This window comes from Apium graveolens, chromosome 9 (genome assembly GCF_009905375.1).
Source record: "Apium graveolens cultivar Ventura chromosome 9, ASM990537v1, whole genome shotgun sequence".
Lineage (NCBI taxonomy): Eukaryota > Viridiplantae > Streptophyta > Magnoliopsida > Apiales > Apiaceae > Apium > Apium graveolens.
Genome location: NC_133655.1, coordinates 24,631,435 through 24,648,476, shown reverse-complemented (window position 1 = coordinate 24,648,476; position 17,042 = coordinate 24,631,435). Strand labels below are relative to the sequence as shown.

Here is a 17,042-nt window from a genome sequence, read left to right as displayed (position 1 = left end):
ATATTCTAGATGACTTTTAAATTCTGATAATAATAAAGTTCTGATGCTGATGTGGCAGTATTTATTTACTTGGTTTATTTTTAAGTCAATACTTGAACGGTTATATTTTTCAGAATATTGGATTATGTGAGATAAAGCAGTAATAATTATTTGTTTAGTGGGAACAGTTTTTTTTAAAAAAACTGAACGTGGAATGTAATCATTACTTATTTACCGTGCCCATTAACTTTTGCCTTAACTGCTGCATGGCTGATAGATGTAAAGGTATGTTCCACTTCTCAATAACTGCTGTCACGTGGGTTGTCTAAGTAAAAGAGATAAAAGATTTTCAAATCTTTTATTCACATATCTATTCTATTCACTCTCTCTCTTTTCCTTATTTTCTCACATTTTCTGATGGCTTTCTATACAGACTTTTCATCAAACACCTTTCAGGCAAAATAATTTCTCACTTATTTTTGATGGCGCCCAAGGATTTAATTGTTGATGGAGCCAAGTTTGTACCAAATAACTATGCTGCAATCCTGAACAAGGCTGAAGCTCCATCAGATCTGCACTTTGTGCAAGATTTATTAGCTAATAGTGAGATTGGGTATGCTTTGACCCAACCTCAAACTATTTTAAGCAAACAAGTATTGACATTTTGGCGAACTGGGCTTTTTGATAATGGTGGTGCTACTGGTACTCCAAGCATTGTTTTCACATCAGGAGATGTCGAGCATGTTGTTACTCTTGGAGCAGTTCGTAAAGCTCTCCACTAGCCTGAAGGTTGTACATTCTCAACAGTGGAGGATCCTGTTTTACAGCAGCTTATGGCCAGTCTGGGCTATGAGAAAAGTTTGGGAAAGCTGGGTCAACTGAAAAGATCAAATATCAGAAAGGAATGGAGTTTTTTTTGATTGTATCACAAAGGCATTCACCAATAAATGCTCCAACTTTGATGTTATTCCCATCATGAGTCAGCAAATCGGGTATGCCCTTATTCATCAAACTCATTTTGATTTTGCAAGTGTTGTGCTAGGTTTCATAGGGGATAGGATGACAGAGGATAGGAATGTAGTATACTTTGCTAGATTCTGTCAGCTTATATATACTTTTTGTTGTGTTGATGAACCCCAACTAGACAGTTATTTAATTCCACCCTTTAAGCTTGCAAAAAGGGCTTTTAATGATTTGTTAAATGCTGACAATAAGAAACAAGTGATGAGACCCTTACAGATTCCTCAGTCAGTAAAACAGATCTTGGTAAATGCTGATCCACAAGCATATACATCTATCTATCCTGATGTCCAACCCACCAACTCATCAAAACCAACCCAATCTTCATCCGCACCTACCACAACTACACAAACACCTCAAACATCTCAACCTCAACCTTCAGCACATCCAGTGAAGCCTTCATCTTCAAAACCCAAGAGGACTAAGATAGTACCTCAGTCTCTACCAAAGAGAAGGAGAATTGTTCTGAGAGATGAGTCAGATAATGAGGAACAGGTTCTAATATCAGAACCTGTTATTGTAGAAGCTGAGAAGATCTCTTCTTAGAAAGATACTGAAACTGGGGGTTCTAGGCCCCTCAAAAGGCTTAGAAAGCTAAATTCTGATGATGATGCTCCCAAAGTCTCAACTTCAGCAAAGAGACTTAAAAAGCAAAGAGCCGGGAGGGTTGTAAGTGAATCATCACACTCTGAAGAAGTTCTGGAAGAAGCAGCTAAGGAAGGGGGTCAGGAATCTCTGATCCCAACATTACCTATAGTATTTGAATTACTTCCCACAACTGAATCAGAATTTACTCAAACTTAAAAGTCTCCTATTCAAGAGCAAGAGGATATTCCAGAGCAAGTGCCTACACCTCCTGTGTCTCCTATAATTGATCCAGTACATGTTAAAGACCCAGGTACAAGAACTGAAATAGACATACATAACTTGGTTGTGCCTGAGGTTCTGTACTTGGAAACTCCACCAACTCTACTCACTCCACCAACAACACCAATTTTGGATGCTGATTTCAATGCAGACATTCCAACAACACCAGTTCTGAATCTAGATGATGAAGATCAGATTGAAGGTGGGCATCGAAATTTGGATGTTGATCAGAACTTAGTTGCAGATCAGAATATAGAGGATGATGTTGAAGCCTCTATAGCCTCACATACTGTTATTTTATCAGAGGATGTTGATACTGTAGGCTCTATAAGTTCTGATGCTGACAATGCTGAATCTACTGGTGAAGCTGCTACTAATCTAGATGCTGATGCAGCTGGTCCTTCAGGACATGCACCTCAACAAACAGTTAATAAAGTTGATTTGATCAAGAAGTTTGTTGGAGAGGATGCACCTGTAACACCCCCAGATCCGGGGTCGGGGATCCGGGTCGTCACGGTCTTTCTTTCCGCAATATCACTTAACTTAATTAATAATAAATTACCTCATGTTGTGACCTCACGCTTAACACACACCACAACACGTTATAGTCTCAGAGATGAAATTGAAATAAGTACAAGTCCTTGAATCCATAATTTAAAAGTTATTACAACCCAAAATAATTACTTGATAAGTTTATATTTAATTCTCATTACTAGCCACAAGTTATAATTATACATAATTGATTCCCAAAAGTAGAATGCCTGATCTACAAATAGATCTACCTCTGCAGCTATAGCAGCTATGATATCAACGGGAAGATGCGGGACGCTTCCCACGCGCTTGCGCTGGGTCTGCTTGAGTCTGGCCATCTTTCCTAATTGTTGTTGTGTGATGAAGAAATGAAGCAAGAGTGAGCATTACAGCTCGCAAGATAATATATAGTGTAAACAACAATGCAAGTATCTAAATAGATAACTTACTAGAACCCTTTATCAAGTGTAAGGTAATTACTTACTGGATATAAGCTTAAAGGAAGATGAAGTTACCAATTACTTCACTATACTTATACCATTTTAGAAAACTACTTGAACTACCACTGTTCAGAGTATAATAGGTTTCAAAAGTTCATCCCATAGATGAGACCACAAGTTAAGACTTGAATAGATTAAATCTTTGAAATATTATTGAATGAAATGAAGTTACGAGATACTTCATTAAGTCCCGATATATATCCGCATATATATCTCTTATACATTTCCTGGAAACCTCTGTCATGTATAGTATGAACAGAGTTTGTAATATCCAATGAATTTTGGAAAGAAAAGAATTTTGGCATAAACCCGATATCTTGCTGATCAGGCAAAGATACCAGTAAGTAACCTTTTCTACTAGTAGATGGACGAATTCCCCACTGGTCATCACCCTGGACGCAATAGGACCTTATGCTGGACTGCCACTCAGCCACTTACGCATTTGATGGACTCCCACTGAGCCATTTACACTTTCATGGACGCCCACTGAGCCCATGTTGCTTATGCCGACTCAATAGATGGACTTACTTCCCAAACGTTGGGTAAGTAATCAATTCATTTATCAAAACAGCAACCTCGTTGCGAATATAAAATGCATCACAGAGCCGGATCCCTCAGGTTTTGAGTGAGTATTTAAATCCCCTTTGAAAGGAAGATCTTAAATATAAAAATGAGTTTTGGGATCCGCTCTAACTTTTAAAAATCATTTTGAAGACTCGAAAACATTTTTAAGAATGTTTGGAGTAATGCTGATTTAATGAAATAAATCAGTCCCGATATATTAGAAAATATCTGAATATTATTATTTAAATAATATTCCCATAAGGATAATCTCTATATAAATAATTGAAGTAGAAGTTTTAAGACTCATACTTGAAATGAATAATAAATAACCAAAGATATACTTATACGAAAGTACGATCTTTATTTGAATAATCGAAAATAAGTTTGATTATCGAAACATTATTCTTTAATAAAATAAAGAATATTATTTAATAAAATAAGCGGAGTCATAAGTCCTCGAATGAATATTCAAAATAATATTCATAAAATAAAATAAGCGGAGTCATAAGTCCTCGAATGAATATTCAAAATAATATTTATTAAATAAAATAAAGTTATAGAATAAACCTTATTCGATTAATAATTTTGAAAACTATATCTATATATATATAAATATATATATATATATGTTATACTCGGAAACATCGACTCCCGGTTTAGAAAACGTTCACCTTTGGGTCCCCTATACTAAGGGTATACGCAACTACTGCTTATCTCTAGCATAGGTATTATGCAATTATAAGCATTGGAATCAACAGATAGATATCAAGATTACGAAACAGACATGCATATAACCCATATCAGCATGCTCCAATATATCGCAAGATTTGCTAATTAACCATCATGCATCTATCACAAGATAATGCATATACATATACATCACAACAACAGTATAACGGGTAGAAAACTTGCCTGAGCGACTGGGGGTAGTAAAAGTCCTGGGATGAGTCTAGTAACCTATAAACAACATATAAGTTGGAATTAACCAAGATCGCTTAAGAATCTATACTTTAACAAATTAGATCCTAACATTCGCTTTCGCGCTTAACGATTCACTTAAGTCGTTCGAGTACCCTTGGCTCCACCATTTTTAATAAATTAACCATTAAGAATTTTAAGGCGATTCTTTTGCGAGTACCCTACCAACTGCCTAATCCACTTTACATAATTGTTTCATATTCCAATTAGTCATTTAAGGGCCTTAACCAAGGTTTCAAAGTAAGGTGAGGGGTAATGGTTCGGTCGTGAAACACCGTTACTTAAAACGGTCGTTTCTCCTAAACCGTACATCGGATTTAAGCAAACCACATATCAAAACGAAGCTCGTAACATGAACTATCTAATCATGGCAATGGTCAAAACCTAACAGTGAGTTCACGGGTCCTGATGTTAAGAACAAAAGCAGTCTAAGGTAAATCGGGCATTACGACGGCTATGTTTACGCGATTACCAAATTTGTACAACTCCAAATCAATCCACAATCAATCCCACAATCATTACTACAACCAAACTCCATCCATACTCTACTACAACAGCCCCAACATCTCAAGATTTCCAATTTATACTACTCTCAATCATGAACTAAAAGCTTATACTTAAGTTCATTAACTAATAATCAAGATTTACAACTCCAAAAACATTACAAAACCAACCAATCTCTAAATATTCAATAACCATGCTTATCATGAACTATACTACTCATAAAAAGCTCTTAACATTCAATAATAATGTTAGGTTAAGAGATTATACCTTCCTTGAGAGTAGGAGTAACTAATGAGCTTGAAACAACCTTGGAAAATCCTTACTAAAGCTTTATCTAAACAAAAACACAAGATCAAAATTTCAAGTTCTTGAAAAACACTATTCACTCTCTTCTTCCATGAATTATTGGAAGAGATTGTGAAGGAATTGGAAGCTTAGATTCATAGGATATCTATATCTATGTAAAGGGACCTTGGATAATTACCTCACTAATTAACAAGGCTTTGAACTTGAATTTGAATTTTTTCTTCTTTGAAAAAGAGATGAAGCCGAGAGCTTCTTGGCTTGGAAAATGAAAGTCAATTTTGTGTTTTGTGTTTTTGATTTGTTTTGGCTTGGTTGCTTTATTTTTTGTTTTGTTTAATTAACCTTTTAACCATGGTAAAATTTGTGTGGCTTATAATCAACCAACAATTCCTTCCCTTTTGGTCATGCTTATGTCATCCTCCTATGTCATCTTCCCACACTTGTCTTCTTCTTGTTGGTGTGATGACATAATAATCACTAACCTCTTTGATTAACTCCTAATTACTTGGCTAATGATCGCTGATCTGTTATACGGTTCGCTTAACTTTCGTTTTTGTTTATCGTTTGAGGGATCATACCCGGGATCTTATTACTTGTTCTTTTAACCTTTCTCAATACATTATATTGCTTTTATGATCCTCTCTTATAATCCTTGAATTTAAATCCTCTTTATCCTGTTACCTTATACTCAATTCTTTCGGTATCTGGTGGATTTTCGGGAAAAATCAAAGTGTTCGAATTTGGATTCTGACGATCTTTACATACATTTATATACCATATAGAGTACTAATAAGATCTCAGAATAACAATAGAAGAACCCCTACATAGTGTGGCATGAAAAGTTTTCTTATTCAGCATAATCAGCAAAATCACTATCCATAAGGGTTACAAAAAGTTTAAAATTTTTGGGGTTATTACAGCACCAGTACCTTGGAGTGAAACTCCTAGAGGAAAAGAGTGGACTAAGGAATGGAACACAGTTAGTTTTGTTCCTACTGAAAAAATTCTTGCTGAGCACCTGGCTAAGGCTGATGAAATGCTGATAAATGATGATTTCAAGGTACAGCTGAGAGTTACTGCAATGAGTACTAGGCACCTTCAAGGTCAACACTCAATAACTCATGACAAGGTGAAAAAAATTCAAGAATCACTGATCCAGCAAGATATGAATATCAAATTGGAAAAGAACAGATTTTTTAAGCCAGCCTTTGACCGAATTGGGTATATTGAAAAGACTCAGGAGAAGTAACAAGATCAGATTTCTGAAATTCTAAAGAATCAAGCTTCTCAGCAAACTCAACTCAATGAGATCCAATCCTCAGTGGAATTGCTTGTCTCTCTTCTTCTACCTGCTGATGCCAAAAAGGGGGAGAAAGTGATTAAGTCCAAATGCAAATCTAGTCAAGTACTGAAGGGTAAGGATGATGGAAATGATGACCAGGGAAACTCTGGAACGGGTAGAGGTCATGGTCAAGGCAAAGGTTTTTCATCAAGCAAAGCTGGAACTACAAGTCAAAGAACAAGTTCTGATACTGGGAGAAGAATAAGCTCTGATACTTGTAAAAGGATAAGTTCTAGTGAACATCTGGAACTTGATGAAGAGATTTCCAAAAGGCTATTACTAAAAGACAATCCAGGCATGGATATTGAAAGTCTGAAGGAAGAAGAAGCCAGACTTAAAGCAGAAAATGTCAAATTCAAGTCTGAAGCTTCTATTGTTGAAAAGAAACTTCCAAAGCCTAAGGGTATTGTGATTAAGGAAAAGACAAATTCTGGGGAAACCAAAGCCAAATCACAAGTGGAGGTAGATCCAAGATCGAAGGGCAAAGCAAAAATTAATGGACCTGTAAAGGTATACATGCCAATCATAGATCTGGAGACAAAATCTGATGAAGATGCTAGTCTGATTTTGAAGAAAAAGGATATTCAAACAACATCTAACAGAGCTCATGTTGTTCAAGATCAGGACTTAGTAAATTCTGATATTACAGTGAAGCAAGCAACCTCTGACATAGCTCAAGTTGGCTTGATATCAGAAAATAAAGAAAAGGAAACCTCTGACATTACACATATTAAACCTTTAAAGATGCTACTACCAGGATTCACAAAAGCTCAACAGACTCAACCTTTGAAGACTACATCAAGTGGTTTTGAAGCAAGAGTTGTTCAAGGAAAGGAAGCAAGAGACAAATTAGGATTGGGTAGTTCTAAAGAGAAGAGAATAAACAACACTACCAATGATCTAACTTCCTTAAGTGAACCAGGAGTAGGAGCGACTCCTGAGAGATTGAATCAACTTGAATCTATACAAATGGTTTACCACTCTGTTTTGAAAGAAGATATCATGTTATACTTTATGACAGATGGGAGGGTATTCCAGATCAGGGAGAATGCTATTCCATTGAAGTATTTTGAAGAACTGGAACATGTTATATTTCTACTTCAAGTGAAAAACAGATCAACAGATGATGCTGCAGGTTATTTAAAATCAATTATTCAAAGACAGAAGAGGCTTTACTCTGTAAAGTCTGACAGCCCATACTGTCCTAAGTACAGATCTCACAGTGGAGATATTGTTGAAATGAAGCCTAATACTACTAAAATCATCACTACATTTTCTGGTATTAAGGGACTTGAATTCAATCTAGAGTCTGATAAAGCCTATATCATCAGACTGGATCAGGATATAAGAAAAGCTAAAATAAATTATCTCGGGGCTTCTATCTTTCAAACTGGTGAAGATACAGTTGAACTGAAAAATGCTAAAAGGAGGATGGTCAATGAACTTGAATATGCTGAGAGAAGTCTGTTAAGGAATTATCTCAGAACAACTCCTGATATCAAAGAGATCAGAAATTGAAGCCAGGTCAAAGATCTACAACTACTTAGATTCTGAAGGATATACAAACTGAAGCTGATATCAAACTTTAAGGATGGTAAAGCTACAAGGACTGTAAGTTGTAGTTATCTAGTCAAATTATCATGCATTTGTACTTAATGTTTTTGACATCATCAAATATCTGTTAAACTTGTATATTATGCTAATTTACAAGTTGGGGGATTGTTAGATATATTTGTGATGTCATGTCTAATATGATTTATGTTTAGTTTTCAGATCTTACTTAACAGGACAAATCAGGACTTAACTGGAAATCAGTACTTATACTGAAGTCGGGACTTAAGATATCAGAACTTAAGTTGTCATAACTTAAGTTATCAGGAGATATTTATCAGGAGATAATATCAGGACTTAAGGAGACATTCAGATAAGGAAGGCGGCTGATTGAAAGGAAAGAAGATCAAGACAAATATAAGAAGAGATATGCATGGAGAAGAATTCTATGAAGAATAGAATACTTGGAAGAAAAGATAACTAGTTGATACTCCCTCCGTCCCTTTCAATTGTTTACATTTTTTAGAGGGTCTCCGATACGCATTTTAAGGTGCATATAAAATATAGTTCTGTAATTTTTTTTACAATTTTGTTTTTCTGAATAAAAATTAAAACATTCAACTTTTATTCAGAAAAAGAAAATTATAAAAAAAAATTACAGAACTATACTTTATATGCACCTTAAAATGCGTGTCGGACACTCTCTCAAAAATGTAAACAATCGAAAGGGACGGAGGGAGTATATATTAGGAAACAGAATTATATTCGATATCAATTAGAAGATTATCTTGTAACTGTGTAGTATATAAACACAGACATAGGGTTTACATTATATGTGTTATCTTAATCGAGATTATTATTCATTGTAACCCTAGTAGCTTTCGTGATAATTTGTTCATCACTGAGAGAGAACAGTTCTTTGTAACAGAGTTTATTGTATTGAATAAAATCTGTGTTCTGTTACTTGAGTTCTTATATTCGATTTGATTGTAGTAAACACTGTATTCAACCCCCTTCTACAGTGTGTGTGACCAAACATAATTAATAAAGGGGTTTTTTATAAATATATATTAAAAAGTAACTTTTGCAATTTAACTTTTCCTTTTAAAATAATTTTCAATTTTACTTTTTTAAAAAAATTGCAAAAACACATCAAATATTATACACGAATTAAATCAATTGCTAGATTACTTTAGTACTGCCGTTTTTCACTTTTCACTCTAGTACAACTCTGATTTAATAACTCTGCATCAAATCAATATCAAATTCATTGTGATTCATTCGAAATCATAGAAAATGTATGTTCTAATCACAAATTAGTAACTTTGAATTCAATTGAGATGGTTAAATCCATTAAATTGAACGATTTGATGGACTATGACTTTAGTTGCAAAAGTTGTTTGAATCGATTGTATATTTTATTATACATTTCAAGTGTTTGTTTTATTGTTTGAGTGATTACAATACACTTATTTGGTTGCTATTAGTTGTAAAAGAGGTTACGAAATTGTTTGCTTTCGTCAAAAATTATGGACTAGATTTAGGATTTTGAAATCAACATTTTGATGTGCATTATTTTTTGTTGACTTGAGTTGTGATCGGAGTCTCGAATCATTTCATGTATTTAATAGCTAAAATATATTGACTTGAGTATAGAGTCCGCTTAATTTTTGTTTGGTTTTGTAAAAAAAATAATAATTACTTTTGTCATTTCGAAAGCAACAAGTTGCTCCAGATGGATTTATGTTGAATTGTGTTGCATTGGAGGTGTTTAAGCATGTCTTGACTAGAGTATCTAGTTTGCATAATTTTTGTTAGATTTTGTAAAGAAAAAAACCTCGACTAATTTTATAATTTGAAAAGCAAGATGTTGATGTTGTTGAATTTTATTTGTATTGAGTTGCATTGGCGGAATCCGACCATATTTAAAATGATATACGGCAGATGGTTAAAGACCTGAGAGTTGATCAATTGAGGCAAGTTTTTCTCCCCTATTCTAAATTCAGAATAGTTAAATGTTTTAAATTTTGTTGAAATAATTTTTTTTATTCTTATTCTTTCAGTATTATTGAATAATCTCTTTAGAAAATACCTATTCAGAAAAATATGATTTATGATTGGAGTCTGATAAGGGCCGATATTTTATTCGCTCAATTATTTAAATGAACAAAGATGTTTATAAAATCATTCAAAAATTATTTCCAGTGGTTTCTTTTGATACAGATACCTAGAAACCAAATTATAGTACTTGTTGGAAATTCTTGGCTCACTCTTACTTTATCATTTTCTTATTCTTTCCAGAGATACCCGAGGTTAACCGTAGATAGCTTGCAGTAGGAAGCGCATCGGAGAGATCAAAACTTCGGGAAGTTGGATATTTCAGAGCAAATGAGATGAGAAGATTGGTGAAAAGGTAATGAAGTATGAGTCAGTTGTTATAAAAGTTTAGATGTTCAGATTTTTATTTCATGCCAGAACCTGTAATCGATCCAGGAGTTGAGGGGTCATCTATATATTCGTGTTAGTATACAGGTTTATATTATTTAATGTTGTTTGGTGACACCCAATCCTGATCCCGGATTTGGGGCTATCACATTAGAGATACTAAATAAAACACCTGAGACAACAGACAAACTTGAACATCAAATTAACAACATCAGATAGGCTTAACATGAATGAAGCAAAACTTGGAGCATTCCATTTCACCCTTCAGCATTCCTTTTCATCTTGAGTTCTTCGTACATGGCCAGTTGCTGAGGTCATCATAGACCCTCCCAGTAGCCTATTTAGTTATTACAACTGCAGAAATATTTTTTTGCCTCATAATGTTTCTCATAATAATAAGGCCCATGAAAATTTCTTGCCAAAGGTCCATGATATCGTGGGCAAAAACTCAGTTGTCTTTACTTCTGCTATAATTGTTCCACATGTATCCAAATCTGTTGTGGACATCACAAAACCCTCCTAAATATGCCAGGTGAATATCTTGAGAGGTTTTGATGAGGCAAAGATGATTATATTCCTATACAGACTCATTCTATTACCAGACCCTCCCAACATAAACTTGTTAACAAAATCTGAAGGCTCATGCATCTCATCCTTCTCAAGCTTGATTTTACTGGAATCATCCGCATTTATGCCAACTTCCAGATTGTATTTAAACTCAAGACATTGGGAACCTTTCTTCCAGACTAGTGAGTGAGTCAATTTCACAAAATAACCATATTGCAAAGAAATAAAATTATTACTATTATTATATAAATAACTCAAATACCCCTAAAAATAAAATAATTTACAAAAAAATGCAAATTATATGAAATTTAGATGGATATTAGTATAAATATAAAAGAATAAATGATATTTGTAATACTTTAAGTATACTATCTGAACAAAAAACAATTACATTAAATATTGTATAAGAATAATACAAACTACGGGTACTGATAAAAGTAACTATATTGGTATAAAATATAAAATTATTTTTTATAATTGAATATTAAAAATGTAACAATACTCTTATCAGTCATTTTTGTTGAAAATAATCTCCATAGTTAAATGATATACTATGATTTTTTTGTATATTTTTTTATAACATTAGGTAGACGTCCAACTTTTATAAACTTAAATGATAATATTGGTGAAAGATGTATTTTATTGATGGACATAGATGTCTATTTATAGTTGTACAATGGTAGGGTGATAAATTTTCTAACTATTCTGATCATTCCTAAAAAGTAGGAACAACTGATGTTATTGTATTGTTACAACATATAGACATATCAGCTATAACAAATACATGATGAAATATATCTAAATACTAATTATTTACATCTAATCCCCCCCAGGTGGAGCCGGTGTTGATGCTCGACAAAGGCTCAGTTTGGATACTAATTTTTGAAACTATGTTGCGCCAAATGATTTGATGAAAATATTGACAAGCTGATCAACTTATCGGATGAAGGTCGGTTGAATTATATTTTGTTAAATCTTCTCTCATACAAAGTGGCAATCTATTTCAAATGTTTGGTGCGTTAGTGAAAAATCAGACTTTCGGAAATATGTATAGATACTTGATTATCGCAATATACCGATACTGGAGATGTGTGTAAAATTTGAAAATCTTTAAGCAGGTAACGGAACCATTGTAATTCAGAAGTGAGATTAGTCAAAGCTCGATATTCTACTTCTACAGATGAATGAGAGACTGTTGGTTATTTCTTTAATTTCCATGATATAGGATTTGCACCTATCATAAAAAAATATCCAGTAGTAGAACAACGAGTTGTAGGACATCCAACCCAATCTAAATCTGTAAAACCTTTCAAAGATAAATCACTTTTGGAAGATAACATAATACCATGATTAATAGTACTTTTAAATAACGCATGATTCTCATAGCAGCCTGAAGATGTGATGTGCGAGGCTTTTGCATAAATTGACTAAGATATGTCACTGTATAAGTAATATCTGAGTGTGTAACCGTAAGATATAATAAGTGACCAATGAGGCAACGAAATTGTCCAGGATCTTGAATTAAATCACCATCATTAGGAAGTAACTTTAAATAATGTTCCATTGGAAAAGGAGAAGGTTTTGAATCAGATAGACCGGAATCTTGTAAAATATCAAGTATATAATTCCATTAGCAAAGAAATGTACTTTCTCTTGAGCGAAAAACTTAAATGTCAAGGAAAAATTTTAAAGGGCCAATATTTTTAATTAAAAATAAAGACTCAAGTTTATTGATAAGTCGTGTTATATCTTGTTGGTTATTACACGTGATGAAAATATCATCCACATAGACAAGGACGCATAATGATGTGTGTCCTTTGTGATAAGTAAATAGAGAAGAATCAACAGTAGATTGCTTAAAACCAATAGAAAGTAAGGTGGTGGAAAATTTTGCAAACCATCGCTGTGATGATTGTCGAAGGTTATAAATAGATTTATTAAGGCGATAAAGGATATTACCTTTAGGAGAAGGAAAACCTGGCGGTAAACTCATGTAAACTTCTTCATCAAGGTCCCCTTGTAAGAAAGTATTATTTACATCAAGTTGATGTACATTCCAACTCTTAACAGCTAAGATAGATAATAATGTATGAACTCTAGTAAGTTTTTCTATTGGGTATAGCCTTTAGCTACCAGTCGTGCTTTGTAACGTTCAATGGAGCCATCAGATTTGTATTTGATTTTATAAGCCCAATTACATCTAACAAGAGTCTTCCCGGTGGAAGGGAAGTTACTGTCCAAGTCTTGTAGCATTCTAAAGCTTGGATCTCAAGGGACATTGCATCATGCCATTCTTGAAATTGCATGGCTTTTTTGAAAGTTTTGGGTTCCATTAAATTAAGAACATTAGTTAAAAAAATTATTGGAAGGTTCAAAATTATTAAAATGAGTGAGAGAGGGATGATCATGAGTGCATCCAATAAAATTGCAATGATAATCATTTTAATATGGTAGTCTATTGTGTGTGCGGGTTGAATGTCGTAAAATAGGTTGTTCAAATATATGTGAGGAATGAGGAGATGATTGAAGAGGTATAATGTCATCATGATATGTTGAAGAATAAATATTTTTTTCTTGGTTGGGTGTTGTAGAGTGTGAAAGTGTGGTAGAAGAAGATGAAGTGGAAATAATAGTTGGAGAATTTGAAATAGATTGATAAGGGACTAAAGATGTTTGATTATTATTTTGTGTATCATCAAAATAATGGGCATCTATAGTCAGTTATGTGGTATGATAGTCTGTAAAAAATATAGTCTAATCATAAGGAAATATATTTTCGTGAAATGTGACATTTTGACTCACTGATTTCACTTTAGTTTCAATATTATAAACAATGTACCCTTTTTGGCATATGGATATCCAAGAGAAATATTTGGTGAAGCACGCTCATCAAATTTGTGTTTGATTTTGGTGTTGTTGATAAGTGGATTTTATATCCACTTGGAACGCTTCATTACAAGTTTAAATTGGTATTTTGGACTCAAGTTGTTGGTATTTTGATGTGTTTTTGTGTTATTGCATTTCAGGTATCAATTATATAAAGAAATGAGCTTTTAAAGGAAATATGATGAAAAGTGATCAGATTTTGAAGCTAAGGCCATTGTCAAGTTGTAAAGAATCTCGTTAGCTTCACGTGGGCAGTTGAATCGCCTAATTCTGACGAGTAGAACTCAAGTTATGGCCAAAACAAGATTCATCAGAATTTTTCCAGACAGGCTTCAGGCGCCTGCCTGCTGGAGGAGGCGCCCGCCCGCTGGAGGAGGCGCCCGCCCGCTGGTGGAGGCGCCCACCTGGTGTGCCGCGCTGATGCGCGGCTGACTTGGCTGATTTCGCTGAAAAAGCCTTTTTTGAGTGGAATCTGACGATTTTCAGGGTCCGGGTCCAATATGGGCTTATATATACTTAAAAAAAGGGTTTTCATCATCCGGGAATATTGGGATACCAAGAAGAGGACCTAAATGCACAAAACAACTCTGAAAAAGAAGATCTTATTTTCAACTTGTGATTCTTTGAATTAATTGTAACTTTGGATGCTCATTTTCATTCTTGTTGAACCTAGATCTCGTTTATTCGTACTTTAATTATTATTCCGTTTATTAAGACCTTGTTTTATACCATGCTTTCATTGGAACCCATGGTGACGATGAGTTCGATTATGAACTAATCGTTGTCATGGGATTCTAGCGGATTTACTTATGGATTTCAGTAATTAATTTATTTCGATATCTTGGTGTGTGGTGATTGATTGATATCCTAGTATTGGTTGTGCTTATTCGTCTTATGTGCGTAGCTAACATATAATATAGCGTGTTAATCTCTATTGAAGCGACAGTGAATATAGAGGTTTAGAACTTGCCATGCTAGCATAGGTTCATGTATTTGTTATGCATGATTCGTAGGTAATTTTAACCATCTTACTTGCCCTATGTTATCACGATAGATAACTTGCATATTAAACCGTTATGTTGTCAAATTCTATAGACATATAGGGTCTCAATATAATTGGTGCCTATTCAGTTTCTATCTCTTTTATGGATGTCTGGTAGAATGGTACTCGTGTAATGAAAGTTGGTGTTTATCAGTTTCGTGTACTCTAGATTAGTGTTATCACCATCACATGCTAAGGTTAAGAACGAAAAGGCTATTATATGAAGTATTTAATGAAGTTAGGATCCCAAGTTTGTCATATATAGTAATTCAACCTCAATTCTCTTAGTTAATGTTATTTAGTATAATCTCTTAGTTTAATAAAAACCTAATTTGTTATTTGTCTTAGCATTGAGCGATAACTATACATTGTTGCATAGGTGCATAAATTGAACTTAACCTAAACCAGTCTCTGTGGGAACGAATCTGATTTATATCTAATACTACTTACGAACGTGTATATTTGCGTGAATATTAGCGCGTGTTTTCGACCTAACAAGTTTTTGGCGCCGCTGCCGGGGACTCGGTGTTAATTTTTAGTTTATGTGCTTGTCATCAGTGGTCATTAAAGTTCAGTGACTCGGATTCTTTTACTTTCACAGTTTATTTGTTTGTGTTTCAGGTACTCATTACAATGGGAGATCCAGCAGCACGAACAAAAGCCTTGATAGATTTTTCTCAACCCAAGATCAATGATATTCAATCTAGCATTGTTCGGCCTGCTATCACAACTAATACCTTTGAGATCAAGCCTGGAATAATTCAATGGGTGCAGAATTCAATCCAGTTTGGGGGTTCTCCAACTGAAGATCCCAATATGCAAATTAGGGATTTCATTGAGATCTGCGACACCTTCAAGTTCAACGGTGTTTCTGAAGATGCTGTGAAGCTGAGACTGTTCCCATTCTCTCTGAGGGACAAGGCTAAAAGCTGGTTACACTCTCTACTAGTTGGTTCGATTACTACTTGGGAAGATCTTGCTCAGAAGTTTCTTACTAAATTCTTCCCTATGGTGAAGATAGCTGCACTCAGGAATGCTATTACTCAATTTGCGCAGCAAACGGGAGAATCGCTATGTGAAGCTTGGGAGCGCTACAAGGGAATGCTTAGGAAGTGTCCTCAATATGGAATGCCTGATTGGATGATCATCAATTGTTTTTATAATGGGTTGGGAGCACAGTCCAGACCCATGCTCGATGCAGCATCAGGCGGAACATTATGGGCAAAGAGCTATGAGGAAGCTTATGATCTAATAATTGAACTGATGGCTGCTAATGAATATCAGTATCCAGCCCAGAGATTGCTATAGAGCAAGGTAGCAGGAGTTCTTGAGGTGGATACAGCTATGGCTATCACTGCTCAACTAAAGGAGTTGTCTATGAAGATCAATTTTCTGGCTAACTTGGGTGTTAATCAGCAGTGTTTGTGAGCTATGTGCAGGTTCGCATGCGACAGAGCAATGCGCTATATCTAGTGAATTAGCTCAGTTTATGAGAAACTTCCAGAGATCGCAGCAACCAGTTCCAGACACTTATCATCCTGACAACTGGAATTATCCTAACTTCAGCTGGAGCAATAATCAGAATGCGATGCAACAGTCGTTCCAGCAGTTTGGAAATAAGCTATTCAACCCTCCTGGTTTTCAGCAACAATTTGCACCAAGACAACAACTCCAACTTATCATGATGCAGGTCTATCTTCGAATGAAAAATCTGCATTGGAGGAGTTGAGGCTTATGTGCAAAAACTAGGCTCTTATATGCCAAAGCCAGGCTGTTTCTATCAAGACTCTGGAGAACCAAATAGGGAAAATTGCTAATGCCTTATTAAATCGACCACCTCGAACGCTTTCTAGTGATACAGAAACAAATCCAGGCAAGAGGGAAGTTAAAGAACATGTTAACGCCATCACCTTAAGGTCTGGAAAGGTCGCAAGCCCCCAAATTCAGTAAGACAAAGAGC

The 17,042-nt window shown here is 34.7% G+C and overlaps 1 non-coding gene across 1 annotated transcript; it reads right to left on the bottom strand.

Annotated features, from left to right (window-relative positions):
- Window positions 1-16,105: 16,105 nt before the first annotated feature.
- LOC141688287 (small nucleolar RNA R71) lies at window positions 16,106-16,212 on the bottom strand. The gene has a single exon (XR_012561740.1). It is a non-coding gene; the product is annotated as a small nucleolar RNA R71 (small nucleolar RNA).
- Window positions 16,213-17,042: the final 830 nt, after the last annotated feature.